The following is a 16,179-nucleotide window of genomic DNA, read 5'->3' as shown; positions in this document are numbered from 1 at the left end:
GGACACGATCGGGCCGCGCACCTCGGAGTCGGCGGCGCCTGCCAGCGCGCCCCCTGGCGACTGGACCGCGCGGGCCCGGCGGCCGCGCGGAAACCATCGAGCCAGAGCCGGCCAGAGCGTCGCCGCCCGCAGGCCCGATTGCGGGGGGGCTACTCGCGGCCGCTCGCCCCCGCCCCCGCCCGGGGCGCGGGAGCGAGCGCTGCAGAACTGCGGAGCGCTAGCGGCTGGCGGGCAGTGTCCCGCGCAGGAGGCCGCTTCTAAGCGCGGCTGTAGGAAAAATCTGAATGTGCCCGCTAAGTGGCCGATTCTGGGAACAACAGAATCTCCATTTCCGTTGTTCCCCTGTGGACTGGCTTCTGCAGGAGCGGCTTGGTTTAGTTGGTTTTTCAGAACTTTAGTGGACAGTGGCCTAAAGCTTATCTGCCAAAACAAAAGTTCCCAGTTTTTCATCTGGTGACTGTGTGCCCAAGCGGCGTAGGAACTTGGGGAGGAAATGTTAGAAATAAAATCTTCGGATCCGGATGAGGACAGGCGGGCAGGGCAGCTCGCACGCCCCAGCCCCGTGCAGGAAATGAACGCTGCGCAGGAGCCCGGTCTGGTGGGGCCCAGACAATGAGTGTGTGTGCCTGTGCGCGGCGGGAGCGGGTGCCAGAATTCTGCACACCATCGGGGTAGGTAAAGGAGAGTCCATCTTCGGGGAAGTTAATCCAAAGGAATTATGCCCTAGATTATTCGGAGTAAGAGGATGCATATAAAATATCCTAGACAGAATAAGACATGCTAGCAAAATGCCTTCGCTCCGGTTTCGTGCAATAATCCATACCAGTCTGAGAACTAACATTTATTTGAAGTTAAAATTTGGGGGTGTATCACTTGACCCTTAAACACTATTGTCCTCTTGTTGAAAGTTGTTTTTCAACAATCCTCCCCAGCTCCACGAAAAAGGAATAGAGGACAGGAACAGGAGAAATTTCCCCCGGGGGATTGATGGAATCAAGATTGCTCCTAAGAGCTGAGCCCAGAGTCACATATAATAAAAGGGAAGGCCTTCCAGACATTTTAGGTGTTAAATCTATTTCACTGGACAGCTTTGTTATAGGGGCTGGCTACTCAGAAGGTAAAAGGGGAAACCTAATGAGAAAAAGCTTACATTTTTAACCTCATATATCTCAAATGCTGACACAAAGTTCTTTGTCTCCACTGCCTGGGTTCATATGCCTAGCCATGATGTTTTCTTGCCAACACCTGCAGTAGCCTAACTATTCCCTTGTTTATCTTGTCATTATTCATTTTACAGACAGTAGCCAGAAAGATTTTTTTAGACACATCAGATCGGGTCACTCCCTTGCTTAAAATAAAATCCCTTTAATGCACTTCCATTGCAACTCCAATACTGAGCCTCTTGCCCTGGCCTGAAGGTCCTGAAAACCACAAAGCATACCACTTTCCCCTTCCTCTGCCAATGGTTCACACTGGCCATGTCTGTGTTACTTAACAACCAACATGCATCATTTTCTTACTGGGGACATCTGTCTGTGCATTTCCCCCAGTCAACCTGTTGTTGCTCATGTTCTTTTCATAGCTGACCCTGCAAGAGGTGTCCTAATCACTCACTCCAAAGTAGAAGGTTGGGACTTGAGGAAGTGTCGTACTCAGTTCTGTTCAAAGCCAGGTTCTCCTAATCAAAATTTAGCACTTGGGCCTATGAGAGATTATTTATTCAGTCACACATAGTCAAAGGTTAATTACATAGGCTTGAATGATTAAAGTGCAATTTGAGCTAGAGTAAAATCAGTTGTTAACATGTTACACAATTTGATTTAATAAAGTTTTCATACCCACAAAGATAGTAGAGAACATATTTCCATCAGGGAAAGAGGGAAGAAAAGCAGAGGACAGAACAAATGCACTTAAGATGAGGAGATAAAGCAATAGGGAGAAGGATCAAGAAAGATTAGAAGGGGCTAACATCCAGGGGCCCAGACTGTACAAAGTTTGTAGGCAATGTGAAAACACCAGAATTCATCTGTATTACATGTATGTGTGTATATATGTATGGATTAGGATGCTAAGAATTCACCATTAAGCTACAGATCTTTCTCATGTAATCCAAAGTTGGGAATGCAGCTGAGCTTAAAAAAAGGGACATAAATCAAAATACAGAAAACATACCCTCTACTTCCTGTGTTTCTTAGCAAACTGTTTTACATAATGGAATGTGACTAGTACTCCTGGTTTTATAGTTTTCGAAAGCCAGAGGACCTGAAACCTCTCCTCAGTTTCAGATTCCTAAGGGAAGCAAGGAATTTAATTCACCCCATTTGGATTAGTTGGGCCATGGCCAAAGAACTGAAGACCACTAATTTACATTCTGAAAAAAACACTATATGGGAGATAGTGGGTGGGAGTATTCCAGCCACTGAAAGAGATAATACAAATTGTAAATTACAACACTCACTTCCTAGAGTTTATGGCATTCTCCTGTGAATGGTTATTGACCTGTCCTCTAGGACTAAATCATTTCTGGGAGTAACTCATGGGGTCTAATTCAGCTACAGCCAGGAGTCAGAGTCAAAGTAGCCTAGAGAAGTACTTCCCATAGAACTTCTAAGATTATGGAAATGTTCTATATCTGTGTCTGTCTTGCAAAATTCAGTAGTGCCAACCTATTGTACGATTGAAATGTGCCTAGTGCAACTTAGGAAAATAATTTTTTACTTCATTTCACTTTCACAGTTTAATATATGGCTAGTGGCTACCACATGGGAAAGCACATGTCCAGCTAAAGATGATGGCTCCCATCCATGCATGTTAGTTGTGACCCACATGCCCAGCACAAACCACTTAGAGGAGGAAAAGTTCATTTTGGCTCATGGTTTCAGAGGGTTCCATCCAGGGTTGGCCAGACTCCATTGCTCTGGGTCTGAAGTGAGGCAGAACTTCATGGTGGAAGGACATATTAGAAGAAAACTGCTCACCTCATAGTAGCCGGGAAGCAGAGAGGACCAGAGAAAAGATAGTTTCCAAGGACATGTCCCCCAGTGATCTGCTTGCTTCAACATGACCACAAACCCTCCCCCCACTACAATCCCCACCAGTAATCCATTCACCTATCAGTGGATTAATCCACTGATGAGGGCAAAGCCTCATGATCCAATTTCTTCCTCAATGCTCCACCTCTGAACATTCCTGCGTTGGGATCAAACCTTCAACACATGACTTTGGGAGACATTTCACATCCCAACCATAACACATGGACAGATTTCCTAGATAAGGTGAAATCATTATGAAGTAACACTGAGCAAAGAAAAAGAAATCTTCAATCATTAGCTATCAGGAGGAATGCTATACGTATATAAGTTATTTTCAAACTTGGAGGGGGCGGGGAATACCCAGAAAATTGTCTAAATCTGAACTGATAATTCTCTCTGAATTGGAAAAATGAAAACTTGAGACCCTCAGGAAACAAGAATTCTGGAATTGCTTAGTAAGTTAAGGTATAGAAACAAAATGGAATATTGTACAGGCAATATAAATGATTATAAACTGATTGTGGGAAATAGCACGGTAATTCCTCAGAAACTAAACAGAACTGGACATGGTGGCACACACCTCTAATCCCAGCAGCTCAGGAGGCTGAGGTAGGAGGATTGTGTGTTCAAAGTCAGCCTCGGCAGGATAATCACCTGAACCCAAGGGTCCAAGGCCAGCCTGGGAAACATAGTAAAACCCATCTCAAAAAATATGTATTTTTAAGACAACAAGAGGAGATTAGGACACAGATACAAAGGGAAATGCACATGAAGAGACAGGGAGAAGATAGTCATCTACAAGCCAAGGGGAAAGGTCTGAGAAGAAACCAACCCTATGAACTCTTGACCTTGAACTCCAACCCTCTAGAATTATGAACAGAAGCCTGCTGTTCAAGCCACTCAGTCTGTGGTGCTTTGTTGTTGTAGCCCCAGCGCACTAGTATAGGTGAAACATGAAACTTTGACACATCTCTAAAAGCATATAGCCTGAAAGCAGTGAAGATGTTAGAATCTGTAAACAAGTCAAAATAACACCTGGCATTTTGCCAGGGGGAATGTTAGAGTTCGTAAACAAGTCTGGATGGTGCCTGGCAAAATGCCAGAGGGAGTGGTTTGAGAAGTAACAAAAGCGAGCCATTAAGTGTGGAGATTCCTGATTGGTTGACTGATGTATCTAGTTTATGCTAATTAGATAAGCTGTGTGGAATGTATAAATACTGCTCCTGTCCTGCAATAAACGGCTTCCACTCCTGCTGTATTAACGTACACAAGTTGTTCGTCACCCCCCCCCTCCCCCCGGTTATTTTGCTGCAGCCAGACTGCGGCATGAAGAAACTTGCCAATAGTTTTCATTTTTCTGGGAAGATATTTGGATTTCTTTTTTAGAGTATTGTTCTTCATTTGGAGTTGCTATTTTTGTTTACAAACATAAATCCACAATCTTATTCTGAATGAAGCTCAACACATGCTATATTTGTCTACATTGTTAGCAAATTTATTAAGCCGATTTGCAGTTCAGTTTTGGCATGAGGAGAAAGAGATTTTCACCTCTTCCTGGGCCTAGAGAGGATCACAGCACCTTGACTCGACATAAGGACACATTGGTCAAACATCCTCCCATGATCTGCAGGCAATCCAATTCCTGATGTAGAGCAGTATGTGGGGGAGCCACTAGAATTTTCTTCCTTTCAGAGAGTGTGGCACAATGAAAGGCAAAGTTTTGCAGGTAAGATGGAGGCTTGGAATAATGTCATCTGTGCCTTAAAGGAAGATTAGATCACTTGGTTGCTTTGCAATTGCCGTGGCTCAGTTTCTCACTTAACCTGTTACATAAATCAATAATACATCACATTCCTCTAGATATGTATTGTATGTTTCTAAGTCTTTTCTTCTAGAATTTCCTTTGACTTTCTGCTTTCATGTTTTGACTATTCAAGTTATTGGATACACAGAAATGAATGAGACACAGCGATGGGAATGTACAAAGGAAAGGTGGCAACAAAGAGGAGGAAGGACCCAGAGGGCAAAGTTTTTACAGGGACAGCATAAGGAGGTGGCAGTCAAAATTACCAATTGCAGCCCTACCATTAGAAAGTCTGAGGTCTAGGAGGGTCCATTAGATTCAGTAAAAAGTTTCACTTGTGACTTTAGTAAGAACAACTTCAGTGGAATGATGGGGGCAGGGAGCAGAAATCAGGTTGCAGTGGAAATAAAGGGAGAGCACAAAAACTTGTGGGAAGGGGCAAGAGAAAAAGAGTAGCAGGGAAATTTGCCTGTCTCAACATTGGAACTGAGTGAAGAGAGGGAAAAACTTCCCCTGAGAATCTGTGACCACAAGTCAGACCTCATGCAAGTTTGTGGTCCAATTCACAAAACCTAGGTGAAAAACCTCAAGCAAAGAAATTATTTTAAATTGGTACTCCATTGGCATGCCACCTGGCAACTGAAGAGTAACTGCAAATTTCCTGGAAGGAAAGCAACTCCAACCTCACCTTCAAAGAAGTCTGACAAATGAGAGTCCACTGCACATAAGATTATAGTTATACAATTGAACAAACCAGAAAACAAAGTATTAAGAGTGGACGGTGCCAGAAAACAGAAGACAGCACAACCAGACCAGAAAAAAAGTTTAGGGAATGGGTTTGACAGATTCGGGCATTTTTCTTTGTTTTTCAGAGACAGGATCTCCCTCTGTTGTTCTCCTGACTCAGCCTAACCTAGTGCTGAGACCAGTGTGCCAGACTTCTTTGACAGATTCAGAATGTAAAATTTTTATATTTTTCCTGGACTATGCTAGGTTATTCAAACCAGCCTCATTACTGAAAACAAGAAAACACAAGAGAGTCTCTTCACATCCAGTTAGACCTTCGGAGTGCTGTGACCCAGGATTAGGATGAAAAAGAACTTATTTCACCTGCCGCCCCAGGGTGTATAAGAAAGACTTTCGTGTTCAACAGAGCAAGAAGAGCAAAAGATACTGAACAACAGAAATGTATCTCAGCCTCTACGTGGATTTGCAGCTCAAAGGTACATTATCTGAAGTCCTTAATAGAGTTTAAAATGTTCCCAGAATAGTGAAGCCCACACAAACCTTCCCTGGAGTTCAGGGAGTGTGGTCCTTCTCCCTGGAGGATTGCTCCTTCACCTGAGTTCACAGGGAAACCCTGCAAAAAATGTTCAGGGATAATGGTGTATGAGTTTCTGGCTGCTGCTCCAACAACTTACACAAACTTGGTAGCTTAACACAATGACGGTCTAGATGGCAGGAGTCCAAAATGGATTTCCCTGGCTAAAATCAATTGTTGGCAGGGCCATTTTTCCTCCCGATTGGAGGTGCTAGGAGAGAATGAATCCATTTTCTTTCTTTTTCCAGCTTCTAGAGGCTGCAGGCATTCCTCACTAGTGAGAGGCCCCTTCCTCTATCTTTAAAACCAACAAGGACAGGTGAAGGCCCTACATCAAACCCCACTCTGACATGGCCTCCCCTCCTCACACCTCCTCCTCTCAACGTCCCCTGCTTCCTCTCCCATTTGTAATGATGTATGAGTCTATTGGGGCCACCTGGATAATCCAGGGTAATCTCCACATCTCAAGGTCCTTAATTTCATCACATCTCTCACCCTACCAACCAATTTCCTTCTTTTGCTGTAAGATGTAATATGCTTGGGTTCCAGGGATTAGGAATTAAGCATAATTTGGGGTGGGATACAATTTTGTTCTGTTTAATTCTAAAAGACAATGTCTTTAATCTGTATTTCAATCAGGATCACTCAAAAACAGTTACAGCAAGCAAATGCCATACCTGATAACAATACTTAAGACATTCCTGTTAAAAACAGGTATCAGGATGGACATTCTTTCCAATTCTGTTCTACACTATTCTGGAAGCCCAAACAAATGCAGGAAGAGAAAAAAATGAAAATTCCAAACATTAAAAAAAAAAAAGTGGGCTTGGAATGTAGCTCAGATGGTAGAGTGCTTGCCTCGCATGTACAAGGCCCTGGGTTCGATCCCCAGTATACAAAAAAAAAAAAAAGTTATTTTTATGTCTTTATAGATAATAAAAACCAAAATGTCTATAGATAATTATAGACTTGATAAGCATTTATTATATATTATTAAATTTCTGTATGTCTATGTGTGGAAATTATATTATATAATGTAATTAATCTAAAAATACCATGTAAAATAGCAACCAAAACAGTAAAGGGTGTTGTGTTTCCTGCCACGATAGAATACCTGGTACCTTACTTGCCTTCTTATATGAACAGTTAGAAAATGTATAAAATATACACAAAAGCTATTTTCAGACATTAAGCAATAGAGAAGGAAAAGGAAGAAGTTATCTCAATAATCCCTTTGCTTTCTGCCTGGTAGTTTTTTCTGGATCATAATGAAAGAAGCAAGAACCCAAACAACATGGAGTCTTGCTGAGTTGAGGAGGTGGAGATAAAATTTTGGAAATCTTTGGTGGCTGTAATTTGCAAGGCAGAGTGATAGTGAGGAGCAAGCTAGATGGAGAAAGGGCTTTAGAAATCTGCAGAGATCACCTTGAGTTTTGGTTACTTATAGTAGTTCCCCCTTATCCTTGGGCAATGTATTCCAAGACCTGCAGTGGATCCCTGAAACCTCAAGTGGTACCAAACTTTATATATACTATCTTTTGCACACATGCAGTAAATAAATGGCTTGGTGTCACTCATTTCAGAAGATCCCGTACTGAAGTTTCACATTGGCCCAGTTCTTTCTGGCACAACATATAAATGTCAATTGGAACATGTTTATTGTGTGTTCCACGTACAATATAATACCTCTTCGTTTTAGTTAAGCACTTGTATCTCACAACTGTGGCTATAATTTATAAAAAAATTTAGTTGTAGTTGGACACAATACCTTTATTTTATTTTTATGTGGTGCTGAGGATCAAACCCAGCTCCCCACACGTGCTAAGGGAGCACTCTACCACTGAGCCACAACCCCAGCTCCTGTAGCTATAATTTTTGCAGTTTAATATACAACTGGAAAACCAGAACACATTTTTCTTTTCACAATTGCATTTAGATTTGTTCCTACTGTATATCTCAGCAACATCAACATATAGGTTTTTTTTTTCCTTCCTTATTAAATCAAGAACGTATACCTTTTCACTTAAAGGAAATGCTTTACAGCTTATTTTTGGTGTATCCAAATTTTATGCCTCCCTACTCTTGTATTTTGGAGTCACTGGTAAGTAAAATAAAGATACTTGAACATAAGTATGGTGATACCACAATTGTCAATTTGATAAATGAAACAGCTAACAAATGACTAATGCCATGGGCTGATAGCATATGCATTTTGGAAACTGTGGATAAAGGTATGATTTGTGTCCTAGATGGGATAGGGCAAGATTTCATCACACTACTCAGAATGGCATACTATCTAAAATTTATGAATTGCTTATTTCTGAAGTTTTTAACTTAGATTTCCAAACTATAGTTAACTGAAATGACATGAAGTTAAACTAGGATAAGGGGACTACTATACAAAGCAGCACACGCACAGCATGAAATACCAAAAGTCATGCAAAAAAGATACTTGGGATCTGAAAGCCAAACAGATGCCAGAGTTGGAGATGCTTGAGGGTTCTGATGAGCCACAATGGAGAAATCTTGCTGAACACTTGAAGTTGTGCCCCAAGGTAGACTCACTCTAGTGAGTCACCCTAGAAAAGAAGTAACTCAACTACCTGCAAAACAAAATTCAATAATATTCTTTAAAAGAAGACTACAAAAGCAACCTTATCAAAGTGACATTCAAAATGATCGACATTAAATAAATACCAAACATAAAATACGAGTAACATGGGACTCTTGTTGGAAGTCCCCAGAATCACCCTGGAGTTAAATTATTAGAAAATCTCACAGAATTTAGAAAAGCTGCTATACTCACACTTAATGTTTATTACCATGAAAATCAACAGATTAAAATCAGCAAAGGCCCAGGCATTTAAAGGAGAGCTCAGGAAAATCCAGCCATAAGCCTGCAGTTGTCAAAAGCTTGAGCCAGATGGACGACACTTAATCAGAGCCACTGGAGCCTTTGGACAGCACTTAATTCTCCCAGCTATCAAGAGTCACAAAAAGCACAGAGTATTTTAGTTTCCAGGTGAGCTGACTCAAACACTGCTGTCCAGGTTTTTGTTTGTTTGTTTGTTTGTTTGGCGTTGGAGCGGAGGTGGAGGTGGGAAGAGTATTAGGGTTGGTTTGTAGGCATGTAGCTTCTGATACCTCACCTTAGTTATTCAGCCTCAAACCAATACAGTATGACCTAAGGCACCACTATAAATCGCGATGGTAGCATAAACTTTCTGGGTTGCCCAACCCCACAAATAAATAATGCCTTCTAATGAGGCAGGATTTTCCAAGGGCTTAGGAGTCATCTTCCAGGACATTATCAAGAGCCAGACCTTTCCCTGGATATGTGCTGTTCAAGTATCCAAGACCTACCGAGTAAACCCTTCAATGCACAGTGACACAGGGGAAATACAGATCAACAGAAGCACGCCCAGGAATGACACACATAATTATAGCAGCTAGTATAAATTTTAAAATGGAATTCAAGAAAACATGAACACAAGGAGAAAACAACGAATAAAAAATAACAAAATTAAATTTCTAGAGCTGAAAACATAAAATATTCAAAGTAACTTTGAAAAATTAAATAAATGAATGGCTGGTGGGATGTTGATGTGGGAGTTTATCTATAAATGAGAGGAAAAGGCTAGAATGAGCCAGATAATGAAGCAGTGGGTTACAGTTAGAGATACCAATATGAATTTGTTTTCAGCTTAACATGGATACAGGTAGTTGTATACAGAAATATTTATAAACATGGGTATGTGCTTGCGTTAGTTAACACACACACACACACACACACACACACACACACCCTTCCAAGGGCCTATTTTCTTCACTGGCCTAGAAGCAATGCATTCCAGTATGGCCAATAAGAACACCTAATGTCCAGATCTTGGTTTCTAATACTATTGTCCAATGAAAAGAATCAGAGATTCTTGGAGAAATTTCTCACACTGTGGCACAGAATATGTAAGATGAGCCTGTAACTTGTCCTAATGGAAGAAAGTAAGCGAGGGCTAAACACACATACACAATGATGGTGTATGTCAAAGTGACACAGGAGCCAACTCTAAGACTCTAAGTGGCCAAAGCAGAAATGATTTGAGCAACAAAATAATGTAATATTAATTATACAATCAAATACAAAGCAGTATTACATCATAATCCAAGCCATAACAACATTCCTGGTATGGAAACTCAATGTGAAGATGTCAATTCTTCCCCAAATGACTTAAAGTTTAAAATGCTTTTTTTTTAAAAGCAGGATATTTTTCCAAAAAACTGACAGTTGAATTTCAAAACTTATATAAAAATGAAAAGGATTTAAAATACCTAAAGCAATTTTAAACAAAATTTGGAGGATGTATACTATACCTGATGTAAAAAAAAAAAAAAAATGCTGTGAAGGCAGAACTTGAAAAGATCATTCCAGGGAGGTCACGGCCATAGCTACTTCTCCCTTCCAGCTTCACCATTCCCTCATTCCCCCATTCAGTTCAGTTCCCTGAACATGATAACCCTTGGTTTGATTCTAGATATTGCTCCACTGTTTCTTTTTCTTCTTTCAATTCAAGAATTTCAGTTCTTCTTTAATGATAGCTTGCTCACAATGACACACAGGACAAGCTCACTAGTGAAGAGTCCATATGCAGTAGGTACCTTCAGGAGTCGAGAGTTGAAGGACAAATTATTTTAATACTTCAATGAGTATATATGCTGGGTATTTGGTGATTCTCTCCTAGCCCCCTGAACTATGTTAGTCCTCACAGATAATTTTTAGAGGGAAAGTACCTTGGGATTGAACCCAGAGGCACTTAATCACTGAGCCACATACCCAGCCCTTTATTTATTTATTTAATTTTTTAATTTGTTTTAATTAGTTTTACATGACAGTAGATATTAGCAGTAACCATTTCTATTCTTCTTCCTGCACCTGGAAATCACTAAACTACTTTTTAAAAAAATTAAAATTAAGTTTTTAAAATTTATTGTAATTTGTTATATATGACAGCAGAATGCATTTCAATTCAAATTACACATATATATAGCATAATTTTTCATATCTCTGGTTGTACACACCATAGAGTCACATCATCCGTGTCTTCATGCATGTACTTAGACTAATGATGTCCATCTCATTCCACTGCCTTTCCTACTCCTATGCTGTCTCCCTTCCCCTCCCTACTCTTTACCCTATCTAGAGTAGTCTATTCCTCCCATGTTCCCCACCTACATCCCCATTATGAATCAGCATCCTTATATGAGAGAAAACATTTGGCATTTGTTTTTTTGAGATTGGCTTACAGCCCTTTATTTTTAAAAATTATTATTATTTTTTTATTTTGAAACAGGGTCTTGCTAAGTTGCTGAAGTTGGCTTTGAACTTGTGATTCTCCTGCCTTCACCTCCCGAATTTCTGGGATTACAGGCATGCACCATTACACGCAGCTGGATAGAGTAATATTGATTGATATATTGATTGTAACAGAGATTGAACCCACAGGTGCTCAACCACTGAGCCACAGGGCTGGACTTTTATTTTTTAGTTTTGAGACACAGTCTCGCTAAGTTGCTTAAGGACTTGCTAAATTGCTGAGGCTGTCTTTGAACTTTCAATCCTCTTGCCTCAGGCTCTTGAGTCTCTGGGATTACAGCTGTTCACCAATGCGTGGGGCCCTAGAGTAATTTTTTTTTTTTTAAATAGGCAAGATTGCCTCACACTAGGGAAGAAAGATCAGCTTGAGTGAAAGTCCACAGTGTTTTTTATTTTGTTTGTACATGTGTTTTCATGTAACAACCAGCTCAGTTTCCAAGTGTAAAAATATTCAGTAGCTTCATGTATTTATAGACAAGAGTTCAAAATGAACATCATAAATCATGGTATTCACAAATACGCTACCTGATACATTAATTTACGCCATCAAAAGAATTTCAGTTACAGAATTAAGCCCACTTTAGGAAGAATGCTTTCACACCTGCTTTAACCATTTGGATCTGAATTCTTGCTCAGTACTTTACAAGGTTCTGCTTCTACCCAGATGGATCTCAGATCTGTCTTCTCACCCATCTCTTTGCAATAACCCAGTAGAAGCAGAAGTAAATGACATAACTGATGGCTTTTCTTACTCTGATTTTGTTATTTCTGGGCAAATGAGGAGACTCTTTTGGAGTATGTAACAATTCAAGACTTCCAGAATGAAGAAGGTGGGTGTTCAACAAAAACCACATTGTATAAACAGTTTAGGTGCTAAGAGTCATTCTTTTTTTTTTTTTTTTAATTTTTTAGTTGCAGATAGACACAATACCTTCATTTTATTTTCATTTATTTTTATGTGGTACTGAGGATCGAACCCAGTGTCTCATACATGCGAGGCAAGTGCTCTGCCACTGAGCCACAATCCCAGCCCTAAGAGTCATTCTTATCAGGCAGTGGTGGGAACCCTCCCCAAATCCAAGTTCCCAGACACCAGCCGAGGTCCAACCTTGAAAGTAAGCCTTTATAGAGGTAGCAGTCTCAGGCCTTCTGTTAGTCTATTCTACCTCCAACTGATTGTCTTATGCCCTTCCCCAATCCTATTACCTTTCCTCCCAACGCTTCTGTTACGTCCCCAAATAGTTATCATATTAAGTGCATATTCCCTTGCTTTTCTCTACAGGTTTATTCCATGTGTGTTTGTAAAAGTGTAGATATATGCCTATGTAGTTTATTTTTGGTTTTGTATATTTTGAACTTCATGTAATAATGGAATAATATTTTTCATTTTTTTATTAATATAATGTTGGGGATTCATCCATTTTGATGCCTGTGTATCCAGTACATGTGTATGTACAGACTATTGTATCTATGTATGTGTAGTGTGTCCAAAGACACAAACACAAATTTTGAAGACAGAATATAAATTCAATTCAAAAAAGATTTTTAAATTTACTCATGGATGCAGTATTTAAGTGAAAACAACCCAAATTCTATCAATAAAGGAATGGATAATTAAATTTAAAATAGAAGATAATTAAAGATAATTATTTTCAGAATTGAAGATTTATTTGATCCTCAACAAACACGGACAGAAAATCCGTAATAGTCTAGGAAAAGATGAACACCGTTGTACATAAATTTGCCTGTTCAAATATTAAGCTTTGGGCTGGGGATACAGATCAGTAGGTAGAGTGCTTGCCTCGCATGTAGAAGGACCTGGGTTCAATCCCCAGCCCCACAAAAAAAAAAAAAAAAAAAGACAAATACCAAATATTAAGCTTAGAGTTTATGATTACTATGTGTATACTCATATACTAAATTCCAATAGGATGCTCTATTCTGTTCCATTGGTTTGTCTACTAATATGCCTGTTAATTAATTAATTAATTAATTAACAATTAATACTTAATAATTAAGGTTTTTATAATATATTTTATTGTATGGTAGATTGGTTCCACCTTGTTGCTCTTTTATTTCTGACATTTTCTGGCTTTTATTTCTTAAGTGTTTTAATGTCAACTTTCCTACTACCACAAATAGTAATAGATATTTTTATTGCAACCCCACTAAATTTACAAATAGAATTGGAAGAAGTGGCATCTTTCTGAAGTTGAGTCTTCTGTGGCAAGTTAGGCAATATGAAAAATAAACAAGCTAACTTTATGATTAATTTTTTGGTGATAAGTAATAAATAAATCTGGGGAGGAGATTGGAAAATAGGGGTGGAAGCTGTTATTTTAGACAGGAGAGAATAGCAAGAGAACTATGGATGATAAACTTGGGAAGGGGATGAACTGAGCCTGGATAAGAAAAAAGATGAGGATAGAAGGGGGTTATGAACAGTGCCCTTCCTTTCTAAATGTGTCCCCAGGTCTCTGATAGATCCAGAATAATTTTGAAAAATTTATTGTGAGATAAGCAGTAACTTTATATTTCTTCTCTCTCTACTTTTATTTCATAAAATTTCATTGTTGAAAAGAATTTAAGGATATACTAATGCTTAGCTGTCATGTGAATGGCATTTGGTTTCTGCTTTTATGATACCACTAATGGGGAAGTCAGAAATTCTCTTGGAATCCAATTTATTTGAACTGTTTGCTATTAAGTTTTATCTCAAAATGAGCCAAACATTACTCCCATTTACCTTTCATCTATGGGTCTCACTTCCATATTCCAGAGTCACACTGTGAGGGTTTAATTTCTCTTCTACAGTATAATCTTTCGATAAATAATTTTTTAAAACTGTCATGCTATCTACTCAACATAAACAGTTATACTTTCTTTATCATTCTTCATATTGTAACAGAGGTCCATTTTATGCTTTGAATATAGCCCTTGCTGCCCTGCCACTGCGACTTATTATTAAAGTGGACATGTTTCTTTCTCTTACTCTCTCCCTCCTCCTCTTTATTCCTTCCTCCTCCTTCGGTTGGGGGTGGGGAGAAAACAGGATTAGCTTTCTTCCTCATCCTAGGCAGAATTAACTGTCCTGGATGCCACACCCACCACAGGAACCAAGTAATTCAGAATTGAGGATGGCACCAGAAGATCTTAGAAATGATGGTGTTGGGCATGGTGGCCCATGCCTGTAATCCCAGCAGCTTGGGAGGTTGAGACAGGAGGATCATGAGTTCAAAGCCAGCCTCAGCAGAAATGATGGTGTCTCCTGCAGTTTGTGGGCATTCCTATAATCCCAGCAAGTTGAGAAACTGAGGTAAGACGATCAAAGCCAGCCTCAACTACTTATCAAGGTGCTAAACAACTCAGTGAAACCCTGTCACTAAATAAAATATAAAAAGGGACTGGGGATGTGACTCAGTGGTAAAGAATCCCTGGGTTCAATCCCCAGTACCAAAACACACACACACAAAACTATCTCCCAAATTCACAAGTGAATTATTACCAAGGACAGAGAACATGTGGAATGTAGCTTTTGAATGACCTCTTTAAAAAACCCATTTCCTCTGAGCAGAATCCCAGCCTCTGCTGAGAGTATCTGGCAGATACTCTCATATGCTAGCAAAGCAATAAGACTTCTTTCTCTCAAACCCATGTCCTCATTATTGGATTGGCATGGGAGACAAGGACTGAACTTTCAGTAACAATGTGATCATCTCTCTGACCAAAACACTGTCTTTAGACCTTCTCCAGAGTGTAATTTCCCATGGCTTGTAGAACTGAACACAGTACTCCAAATAAGGACTAACCAGTTCCGGGAGGAGTAGACCTAGCAAGGTGTCGAGATGGCAAAAGGTGTGATTTATGCAGTCGAGGGGGAGAAATAAAGAATGTCCACGCTCTTCTGCCTTTGGCAATGCTTTATTCACTCAAATCACTCAGTACAATTTCACTCTATAGGTTCTTAATCAAGAAAATGACAATCCTTAATGCTAGGCACTGCAATAGACATAGTCAATTCACAGCAAACGATTCTAGATTAATTAATTCACAGCAAACAATTCTAGATTAATTTTAAGCACTGCAAACACAATCATGACAGGCTCATGACAGACATTTCCTCTGCATGCTAAGTCAAGTATCAGGACAAGATGGAGCCACATCAATTTCTCAGTATCCAGCATTGGACCCATACTTCTATTTGGAGAGAGAGAGAGAGAGAGAGAGAGAGAGAGAGAGAGAAAGAAAGAGAGAGAGAATTTTTTAATATTTATTTTTTAGTTTTCGGCGGACACAACATCTTTCTTTGTATGTGGTGCTGAGGATTGAACCCGGGCCGCACGCATGCCAGGCGAGCACGCTACTGCTTGAGCCACATCCCCAGCCCATCCTTTTGCTATCTTTAACATTGACATCCTATCACGTCTGTTGCTCTTAATCTATATTCCAGTGCAGTTGGTTTCTTGGGCCCAGTTCTAGTTGTTATATTTGTCTATATTGAGCTCTGTTTTTTTGTTTTGTTTTAGATTAAGCCCATTCCAACCTACTAACTTCTAAAAAAATTGGATTTTGTTGAATCTATTATGTAAGGTCCTTGGCTTAGCATCAGGATGTCCATCTTAAGTGACAGCCACCATTTTAAGAAAACTTTCGC

Source organism: Marmota marmota, unplaced genomic scaffold (assembly GCF_001458135.2).
Source record: "Marmota marmota marmota unplaced genomic scaffold, marMar, whole genome shotgun sequence".
NCBI lineage: Eukaryota > Metazoa > Chordata > Mammalia > Rodentia > Sciuridae > Marmota > Marmota marmota.
This window is presented reverse-complemented; position numbering follows the sequence as displayed.